Below are 11,559 nucleotides of genomic sequence, written 5' to 3' on the forward strand. Positions count from 1 at the left end.
GCCTCCATCAACACAAGCAGCCCAACAGAGGCAGAAGAGGCAGCTATAGCCATTGCCATCGTATCCAGCGTGTATCCAGCGCGTATTGTGTCCAGTACCCAATTACAAAAAAAAACTCCAAATGAAAAGAAAACTTCTGCTATTGGGGATTCGAACTTGTGAATTGCGAAACAACGCACCCAGGACCCAATTACAAAAAAAAAACTCCAAATGAAAAGAAAACTTCTGCTATTGGGGATTCGAACTTGTGAATTGCGAAACAACGCACCCAGGACTTCAGACCACTCGGCCATAACTGCAGCGCTGTCGGGGAGGGAAATATAAAGTATATATCGTAAGCCCTTTATTTTTTAGTTTAAGCCTTCCCAGAAGCTTAAATTACTATTTTTCAATAACGCTTGTGCAGTAAGCGTCTCCCATCATTTCACAAATCTTATCTTTAGCTACTGCATTCCTTGGGTAGAAATGACAGCAGCGCAAATGTGTGGTTGTGCTGCAGACCGCTGTGCTAGTTCAGCGCAAGAAGTGCTTCCAGCACCTGGCTTTTACGTTTTAGAACAAAAGTATCATTTGATTTTAATTCCTTTATACCGATACTAACTACGCTGATTCTTCTCCCGCCTTTAATTGGCCTTAAGTTTTCTACTAGCGTTCTAGTATGTAAAGCGTCGCATGCGCGCTTTCGTGGAGCTACTTTGGCTTCGTAGACTTTACTAAGCTTCATAAAGCCTACAAACGGACAAACTAAGGCACATTCTCCCAGCTATATATCGTGTCGTAGCTTGGTTTCAACCCAGCAAACGTATTGCGACTACCCGCCGGCGACCGGCTGATTGACTCTGTTGAAAAGCCGGCGAGCGACGCCGTAGTGCAGACAAGCCAAGCCATTTCGAGTAAGCTTTATGTGAAAAGTCATAGGAGATCGGCAAGGAGGATGCAGAAGAGAGGAGTGCAGCACTTTCAAATTGTTTTTCTAACACATAAAGTCGCGTAAATGCAACTAGTGTGGTCGAAACATGGCCTCGGGACTACAGACTACAATTTGAACTCGTAATCCTACAATGTTTACGAATCATTTCAGTGTCCTTTAATAGTTAAGCAATGCAACCAAGCGGTATGGTGTGTTGGTACAAAGGCGCCCGTGCTGTTGCTCAACTGCAGTTCTTTGTTTTGTGACTGTTTTCTTTCATTCGAGTCAATTTTAAAAGCACATCTCCACAAAGAAAGAAAAGGAAAAAAGAAAAGAAACCCTGAACAAATTTTCGAAGAGTTAAAAATAAATTTAATCTACAAAATTCCCATACAACAGAGTACGGTAACTTTTAGTCGTTCATTTTGTACGCCGACACATATTTGTATATGGGTTTGACAAGTATGTGAGTGGCTGTTAGCAACAACCAAGAGTCAGATATAGTCCCAACACAAGATACGATTTGTACATTTTCAGAGAGATCGGCAACATTTATGCCAAGAAGTATACATTTCCACCACATGGACAGCCATCGAGTTCATGACGCAATGTGGTTGGGCGATAAATGCAGATTGATAAATAATGTATAAAGAAGAGGAAATGTCTGAAAACATGGATTACTTATCTACCCGAATTCAATTGATGTTGCCCATTTCCACAGATAAAATCCCAGGTTGGAGTAGTAAAGCAGACGTCCCAAAAGGGCACTTAAAATGTAGAAACGTTTCATAATATGTACACATGCAAAAAATATATATTGGAAGAATGTAATGTAAAAACACAAACCTTGTAGTAAACAAAATGCAGGAGATGTAGAATATAGATATTGCAACACTGCATTAAAATCCCCTGCCAAAATGGTGGAGTCCATTTATTAAAAATCTGGAGTAAAAGCATTAGCTCACATACTGCCTTGACTTACCCAGAAAGTAACTTGTAGGCAATAATAAAATGAAACTGCAAAACAAAAGAGAAAATGAGGCATGAATAAAGATCACGGAAGACTGAAAATATAAACTTCAGTGACGGTGGAACGTTGGAGAGCAGTTATAACAACAGACCTTGCTGTGGCGTATATGACCTGTCGGTAGAATGCACTGCAATAAACCAACGTTTCATTAGACAGCGAACATGCTTTATACATCGGCTACTTGATTACTCAGTCTTAACGCAGACAGTAGAGGATTTTTCAGTGGAAACAGGAATAGACAAAATATACATTTGTAAGCACAGCAGGGAACTACAACAGGCATGGAGGGAAGAATTCTGGAACTTGCATGCACAGCAAATAAGCAGGAGAATCAATCCACCAGTTTGCACTTCCAAAAACTTGAAGAAAAAAATGAAAGGGGTGGAAATAAGTAACTGACAAAGGTCTATTTTCCACTCGTAAATGACAGCCATGCAGAGGACGAGGGATTGGCAGACATTTACCAGCTGTTTGGGTTCCCAAAAACGCAAGCTTGGAGAGAGAGAGAGAGAGAGAGAGAGAGAGAGAGAGAGAGAGAGAGAGAGAGAGAGAGAGAGAGAGAGAGAGAGAGAGAGAGAGGAAAGTAAATAGACCAGAGGATCAGCAATCAGGTTCAACCACTTACTTTAGACACTGTGGTGACAAGCAGTAGGCTACCCGCCGCGGTGGCTCAGTGGCTAAGGATTTGTGCGGCTGAGTACGAGGACGCGGGTTCTATTCCCGACCGTGGCGGTCGCTTTTCTGATGGAGGCAAAAAGCAAAAACACCCGTGTGTACGAGATTTCGGTGCGCATTAAAAATCCCCAGGAAGCCAAAATTAATCCGGAGCCCTCCACTCCAGCGCGCCTCACCGCCTGCGTTTCGTCGGCGCGTTGAAACCCTACAATCAATCGACAAGCATTAGTCTGCTTACAGCCACTGAAGTAAATAAGACCAAGTCCTTTGGATTGGTTCTGAAGAGAAGACTCTGCAACGGCAACATTCAAACTGCCATCTTTTACACAAGCTATATCAGCAAAAACAAATTTGCCTTGCTACACAAGAGAAAAATTATTAGTGTTAAAGGGAAGTGTTACTGGTCACACTAACTAATGTTGCACTCAGCATAAAATGCTGAAGTGCTAACATACATGCTTACCCCATTGAGAATAAACACAATGAAAACGTACTCGAATGTAAAGAGCGTTACTTTAGCTAGTGGGGGTAGATTTTCAAAACAGTTTTCAATGATGAAAATAGATTACCACCATCTTACTTGTGGACGATGAAAACAACATACAACTGTTTTTTTTCTAACAGTGTTGATACTCACCATTGAAAAATTTACTTTAATTCGATGGACTTTTGACACCCTGATTTATAACCTCATTCGGGAACAACAAAAAACTGGCAGGCATTCAAATCTCCATATCATATGCAAGCAGGTTGGTCACACACGTACCGAAATTTAAAAATGTGGAAATTGTGTTTGGACGGGGCAAAACAAGTGGACAAAGTTCCAAGTAGGGCTACGACCCGTGTAACAATGAAACTTGCTCAACAGACTGATTTTTTAAAATCTGAAAACTTTACCTCAATGAAGCATGCAATGCTTCTTAGAAGACAGGTGGGCAAAGTCACCGTATGCTATCACCCAATAGCAGAAGAGATTAACTGCAAGTTGCAAGCTACTGTGCAGCTAAAAATTATGAACGCGTGAGAAGGGATACTTACAGACAATGCCACGCACTCAGTTTCTGGGTGCTGGTTACGCAAGTGTATCTTACTGTAGCCTCATCACAGAAGGTAGGAAATATTTCGGATTTCAATTACAATTAGTTAGCTTGGCAAGCCGAATTCCTGTTCAAATGGCGGTAACATCTACTTCCATTGCTCAACCATCGCCAAGGCGAGTGTGGCAAAGCTACAGCCTATCACCAACACTTTCTTATATTTTTCTTTATTAAAAGAGGAAACGTATATGAGATTAAGCAAACGCACTTTGCCTAAAATGCGATGTTCATTCCAAAGTGAAAACCGGTTGTGTCTGGAAGTTTGTCTTTCTTTTACACGATCCCTTTAAACATACGCGGTGTTAGAAGAACCTAACAACAGTGGTTTATCACTGAAATTAGTTCATCTGGTCATCAAGTAGACAGGTCACTCAGTGAATAGCCAACAGAAGCAAGTCCATATGCTGACCTGCTTCCCGAAGTCAAGATCCAGGCTGCAGTGCAGAAGCAGCAAAAAATTGTGGATGCCCAAGAATATGGACAGTGGCTAGGCAAGATTGATGCAACACAGAATATCTTGCCACACACTAAATGTAGCAGTAACGTCAACAGGCTCGAGAGGGCATGCAATTATCGAACGCCTTAAAGCTTCTGTTTTTAGGTAGCACCAGTCCTCAATAGTCGTTGCTTACTGCGACAATAACCTAAAACATACTATTCGGCAAATAAGAGCCTCTGATCTACTCCACTTGACTGAAGGGTCAATCAGTGCGCGGCAGATGGAGGAATTTTCCGCCGATTTATCTTATTCGACTAGTAGGAGCACATACATTTTATCAACACTTTAGGTAGTCACAAGTTCCACAGACTAGTATTGCTAGCTGTCGGGCCTAAAATTTCTGTATACAAGCTTGCAACCTGAAAATTTGTCTGCAAATATAAAAACTCTTTTTTGTTTTTAGAAGATAACATTTGGCACATAAATAAAAGCAGGGGAAGAGATCTTCAGTCATCCCTTGTACAGAGTGGAACAGGAGAAAGATTAAGAAGCACAAACAGGAAGGCAAATAGCATACTCCCGGTAAAACTAGCTGCCATCGGCACATTGATTATTTATTGGGCTCTTCAGGACGACTGCTATGTGCTCAGCTGCTAAACGCATGCATGGACACCACACGCACACACGCGCACGCAGGCACACACGCGCGCACACATGCACATAGCAGAACCTCCATTTTAAGCTTTGATTTTTTCTCCCTACTGGAGAAAAATAAAATCTAAAAAAATCTAAACTTAGTTCCACCCAATGTAAAATCTGCTTAAACAGCGCTGCTGTGGTTCTCTTGGGTTGGCTCGAACGTCAACGGGCGCTCTCCCGAGGACGGCAGCACCGTCGCCATGCAAAACCCACGCAAAGGAATCGGAAGCTAAACGTCAGTGGCGGGAGGCTTCCTCACCTCTCTCTCCCCTGCGGTACTACTGCGGCCTCAGTCGGTCGGTTTGTGAACCGGTTTCTGCAATGTCGCCGGCTGGACTGGGAACCTGGTGCAATCCTTGCGTACAGCTCGACGTACAACACGTACACGTACGACGTACAAGCCTCGACGTACAACAGCTCCGCTGTTGCAGGGGGAGCTGTTGCAACAGCTCCCCCTCTGCTGCCGACAGCGCTTTAACCGCGTGCTTATGGCCAGTTTTTTCCCAACGTTTTCAAGTTTTGAATATCTTGAGGAAACATTTCGCTCTGCTATCGAATGACTTGACGCAGCGCAGCTGAAGTGCTTCTGCGCCGCAGGGTTAAACCAGAGTTTCACACCCTATTTTTAAGCAAATTAACCAACAACTCAAATTATTAGCAATTACCCCATTAGAGAAATTACCCATGCAGACAGGCATGCAACTTCCACATCACGGTCGTTGCGGTGCCTGCGATGACACAACGAATAATAATTTGACTTCTACAGTGGTTTACATTCCCCCTTGAGCACCCTTGTTCCCACAGCGTGGCACACAACAACATGCGGGCATCCTGGACGAAAGCGCACGCCAGATCACAGGTCACTCGCTGCAGTTAGCTGCTCCTCTTTCCGGTGAAACCCTTGAACATGGCGGCCGCGCCCTCGGCCACCATCGTCGCGCCCGCCCAGCCGTCCCCGACACTCTTTCGTGGCCTCTGCGGTCGAGTCCCTGTCATTCTCACAGGGCCCCAACGGACGTGAGCCAGCCGGCTGACGAAGAAAGGGCCGCTTTCAGCGAGCACGGCAAGCTACGGTCCTGACGATTCCAAGCAGTACCACGCTGCAGCAGTGGCAAGTGAAGCGGCCGCCGCCGCACAGGCAGGTTAGCCACTCATGAACCACCCTGGTGTACGTTTAATGTTTTTTCCGAGAATAGCGCGTACCAACGTGGCTGGAATATCTGTTGAGGTGATTTGCACGCGTACCCTTGAGGTCACGGGTGTGCAGCAGCGACTAATCTTCAGGTAGGGGAAATGAAAACAAATGCACCCATGTAAGATGTTTCGGCGCTGTGAGAGGAATTTTAGGTTGGCTCGATGAATCCTTAGCCCTCAATATCGCTGCGCCTCGAGCCCTCGTAGCTTCAGCCGGTTATACTCGCTTTTCGAAACCGTTTATACCAACAATATTAATTCGAAATGAAATCAAAAGTATTCTCATCCACGTGCAACGAAGGGTTAAATTACAGAAACTATTACAATGGAAGCAATGCTACGGCACAAGTAAGCTATACTCTCTGTATTACGGATGCGTACCCAGATATAGTGAGAGGCCCGTGCGCGATGTACTCACTGCCCAAGTGTATATAGAGGGTTTTGCAAGGCGTACAGGCACACCTCTACATTCACTTGCACGTGGCACTTCTAAAACCCTTCCATGCCATAGATACCGCAGCGGTAGCATGTGGTTTAGACGAAGTCGAAGCGAAGCTATTGATATGATGTCTGAAAAGTCCATGGTGTCGAACCGGAACAGAACCAAACCGAAAACCGGATCCAAAGCGGAATTTTTCCCGGAACTGAACAAAAACCCGCGCTGAACCTGAACCGGGACTGAACCGAAAAAAGAAATAACGGTTTCTGGTTTATGACACAACGGTGGGAGCATCCCCTTGTTTATAACGGGTGGTCAGTGTCATTCCGGGCTTCTCTCCTACACGCACCATCGAATTCGAAATCTCTCGCACACTAATAATCTGGCATGGAATATTCAAATGCCCTAAACACTCTATTCGTGGTCACAGCATGGTGAAACGACACCGCCCCAATTTCGGTATATAGTATGTTGCTGCTGGCCGAGAAAGCAGAGTGCAAGGCTGGGAAAAAAAAGGCATCCTCTCGGCAGCCTCCAGGAGGCTTGCAGCATCGACTTTGCCCTTCCCTCGCTGGAACTATGCAGGTGTCTTGAGGATGCGAGATTTCTGCACTGTGAACCGCTGAACAGTTCAAACCTTACACATGTCCACTTTGCAGCACCTCCAAAGTGGTGATGTTTTGGCTGGTTGATGCATAACTGTAAGAATCAAAACAATAGCTCTTTGGACGGGACCTAGGAAGGAAGAGGTGCACACTTGCGCTGACAATATAAATCATTAGTTTTTTATGAGTTCGAGCATCGCCTTTATACAAGTCAAGCGCACCGTACGCAACAAGAAAGAGAGCAACAAGAGCAACATACGCAACAAGAAACAGCGAAGGGTGACTGCAGAAATAGGTTTGTAAAACGCACAACGGGGGGATAGCAGAAGAAATCTGAGATGGTGAGTGCGTTGTCGCAGTTTTAACATGGCCGGGGGTGGATAGTGGGTACGATATGGGGGTAGGATTACGTGATTGTAGAAGCTACCTCCCTTAAGGCGACGATAGATGATGATCTGTTGGTTGGTTTGGTAGGGATGTGGAGGGTGATTTGAGGCGTCGGGTAAGGGTGCAATGAGTTAGAGTTGCATTGTACATAGTATCGAGGGAAATTTTGAGGTCTGGCGTGTTCGTGCGGGAAAGTGCGATCACTTCACCATATGTGGAGAATTCCCGGGAGTGCAGAGATCCGGCTACGTTTTCCTTAAAATCTAGCCGAATTTTTCAATGTTGACTTTGATATTGCACGACGCTTAATAAAAAATGCAGCACTCTGAATGAACAAAATTGTATTTGAGCCTTGCGGTAAATTTAAAATACAAAACGTTTTCCCACTTCCCTAATAATTCAGCTCTTAACCGGTTCACGAACCGGTTCGATGCATGGTTTAGTCGAACCGGAGCTGAACCGTAACGAAATGGATTTCTCTGAACCCGTACCGTAACCGAACTATTTTTTTTCCGATTCTACACAGTGCTAAAAGCCCATCGTAAAAAAATGGACTGCGCTCTCAGATAATAAAGCAAAAATATAATAGCTCGATTACAAGAAGTTCCTTATTTGAGCGATTATAATGCGCCTCCGATTGTAACGCGCAGTAAAATTCAGCAACCGTAAAAAACCAACTTGGCGCCGATTCTACCACGCACACGAAATAATGGGGTTAACAGACGCCTAAAATTGCACAAAACATTTTATTAAACCTATATCGGCATAGGCAGTGGGCCGTTAAAGCCCTATCGCGAAGCTTTGGACTTAAAATGGGTCCGCCTGATCCACGGGACGTTGCCCGGTTCCCTTGCGTTTCCGCCAACATGATTACTTTGCATTTAAACGAAGCCTCCATCATTAATTGAGCCGCTTCGTTTCGTTCAGAGTTCGCGATTTATGTTTTGAGGTTTTTGATTTTTGAGTACGATTTTAGCGCGCAGGTATTTTCGAACGCCTGTTTTCATAAGAAAGTTGCGCGTTAGAATCGTGTAAGTACGGTATATTTTTTTCGTTGCTGTAAACAAGGGGCCGGGGTGTTCCGGTCTGTCGGAGTTCCGGTCTGTCGGAACTCCTCTAGCTCAACCCCACCCACCCTCCCACTAATACTTTCCACCCCACCTTAACATCCCGCATCGATCCTAAGACCCCACCAGCGACCCCCTTCCTCAACTTTTTCCGCTCCATCCTCACCTAACCCACAAACCCAGTTAAGGTGTCCTCTCTGACTGTCTGACTCTACGACTGTTAGAAACCCGCTAACTGTCTATTCCTCCCCCCCGCCTTTCTTTCCTCTTCTAATAACCGCAAACAACAACTTTGACCGGGTGGCTGACTCGAGTCACAGACAGACGGAGAGACAGACATACAGAGAGGCCAAAATGTCTGCGTTTAGGTAGTCCAAGAAACACTGGCGTCTTTAATTGGCCATAGTTCTTCTCTTTGTACTATCCAAACTGTAGCGCTCGTCGCAACAAGAGATAGAGCGAGCCACCCCGCGACGCGTTTCCAAATCCGTGTTTGCAGGAGTTGTATCGCGCTTCCAGTAGGTGACGACACGAGTCCCGCCGAGCGCAGCGAGACCAAACTACGGTGAAGCTGCGGTGCAGGCGAGCTTCCCACACGCCGTCGATGACACAGACAAGCGAGCGCAACAGCGCGACGCTCATGAGCATGGTTGGGTGCATCAGCGTTAATGAGGATGGTCTTTCTTGGCCTACTTAGACGCAGAAATTTGGGTCTGTCTGTATGTCTGTGTGTATTTTTGTCTGTTACTCGATTCAGCCAACCGGCCAAAGTGAAATAGGAACTGCGCAATAGACTTCTATACCCTGATTGATTGTACGGTTTAACGCACCGACGCAACACAGGCGATAAGGCGCGCGGCAGTGGAGGGCCACGAATTAATTTTGACCACCTGGGGATCTTTAACGTGCCCCGAAATCTCGTACAGCCGGTAAAAGGCTTGTCTATAACACAGCGTTCGTACTCTCAGCCTTATCCTGCCCCGCCGGAGTGGGATTTGAATAAACCTACTGCGGGATTTATGAAGTCTTACCCCTTCGCTTTTGCCTCCGACATGTTTGGAACGAGTATGTATCGGCAGTTTTCGGATGTAGCTGGTTGAAGTTGAAATCGCTGTTATAGACAAGCGTTTTACCGGCTGTACACACGGGCGTTTTTGCTTTTCGCCTCCATCACAAAAGCGGCCGCCGCGGTCGGGAATTGAACCCGTCACCTCGTGCGAATTTAAACGTCTAATTACGGTGTTAATATTGATACTTGTCAACAATGTTGAACGAGAACAAAACATTACCGAAATATAAACGAGACAATCAATACATGAGTGGTATTTGCAGTGTTCCTTTATTAAAAATTTGATGGATGCTTTGTTTTTGCGATAGTAAATGAAATACTACATCAACTGCTGAAAACCACCGCGTACCGTTGCCCGCGCTACCTGGCGGAATTTAAACAATCAAACGGCAACAGCAACGAAAGGTTCCACTACATAGGCTCTACGTTCCGCTTGGAACGCGCGTGAAGCAGGGCAACGCGGGTCTATCTATATATGTAGTAGGGTGCCTTGAGCCACGCGCGTCTCCACTGGCATTGCGGCACCCGGCATGGAGCAGGGAAACGCGGTAAATTTAAATTAACTTGAGTAAACATGTAGAGTATTTACCTCGGTAAATTTAAATTAACTTGAGTAAACATGTAGAGTACTTACCTTAAGAGGAACGAGACGGGAGAGGAACAGCATCAGAGGTGAGCGGGAAAGAGAAAGGAGGCCTTTACTTGCCAGGGGCACCAGTCGATTATCGTCTTTCATCGAAATTTGCAACGAAAGGAACAATATTAGACGTTTAGATTTGACTGCGGGGCTATAGCGCTGCTTCTGTTTCACTTTGGCCGGGGGGTGAATCGAGTCACAGACAGTATTTGCTATCGCAAAAACCAAGAATCCGTGATTTTTTAAATAAAGTAACACTGCAAATATCGCTGATATATTGATTTTCTGCTTATATTTTCGTAATATCTTGGTCTTGTTCAGCAATGTTGACAAGTATGAACGGTAACACCACACTTAGGCGTCTAGATTTGGCGCTCTCTTGGTATGGAAGACTAGTGCGCAGTTTCTGTTTCACTTTGGCCGAGTGGCTGAATCGAGTCACAGACAGACAGACAGACAGACAGACAGACAGACAGACAGACAGACAGACAGACAGACAGACAGACAGACAGACAGACAGACAGACCAAACTTTCTGCGTTTAAGTGGCCCGCGAAAGACTATTGTCGCTAACAAAAGATGCGCATTACGCTAAGTCCAGAAATGCCCCACACACTCAGGCGCGTGCCCGCGCACGTAACCCACGCACACACACCCACTCGCACATGCACCCACGTAAGCAAGCACACATACACAGACGCAACCACGCACACACGCCCGCGCGCGCAATAAAACCGCCTTTTTAAAGTATAGATATATTAAAGGAGAAGGTTCAGTGAAAATTCATGTAGCTTGGCTGGCGCTTTTATAAACTAGGATGGCTGGTGCGTTTCGAAGGGCGAAAAAGAGCTTCGACGGACGTGAAAAGATGGCGGCCCCTTGGGCTTTTGTGTATTCATGTCCTGTCCCCATATTGTGAGTTTCATTTATCACTAGGATTAAGCAGACATTCATCGAGATATGTAGACGAGCAAAAAAGAACGAAAAAAAGAGGTCTCTAATGCACTGATATAGGGGATGTAAAATTTACTGGCTACCGCCCATCTAATACCTGTATCATTAAAATACTATAAGATAGTGAGTGAAATCGCTGTTCTACTTTTAAGAAGGCTCTTATAAGACAATGTCCTATACGTGACTTTGCCATGACCGGTGAAGGAGACTCATGATCCGCGCATCCTGCCCCAGTCGGGCGGACATACTCAGGTGTAGCGAGCGATACGCCACGCGGTGCCGGTCTCAACTCGTGCAACGGAAATCTAGCCACCGGAAGGACACGTGCGAACAAGAGAAACCGTTCCTAAGAACAACA

The sequence above is a fragment of the Haemaphysalis longicornis genome, unplaced genomic scaffold, assembly GCF_048455015.1.
Source record: "Haemaphysalis longicornis isolate Haplotype H1 unplaced genomic scaffold, Haemaphysalis longicornis Haplotype H1 scaffold_1, whole genome shotgun sequence".
In the NCBI taxonomy this organism is placed as follows: Eukaryota; Metazoa; Arthropoda; class Arachnida; order Ixodida; family Ixodidae; genus Haemaphysalis; species Haemaphysalis longicornis.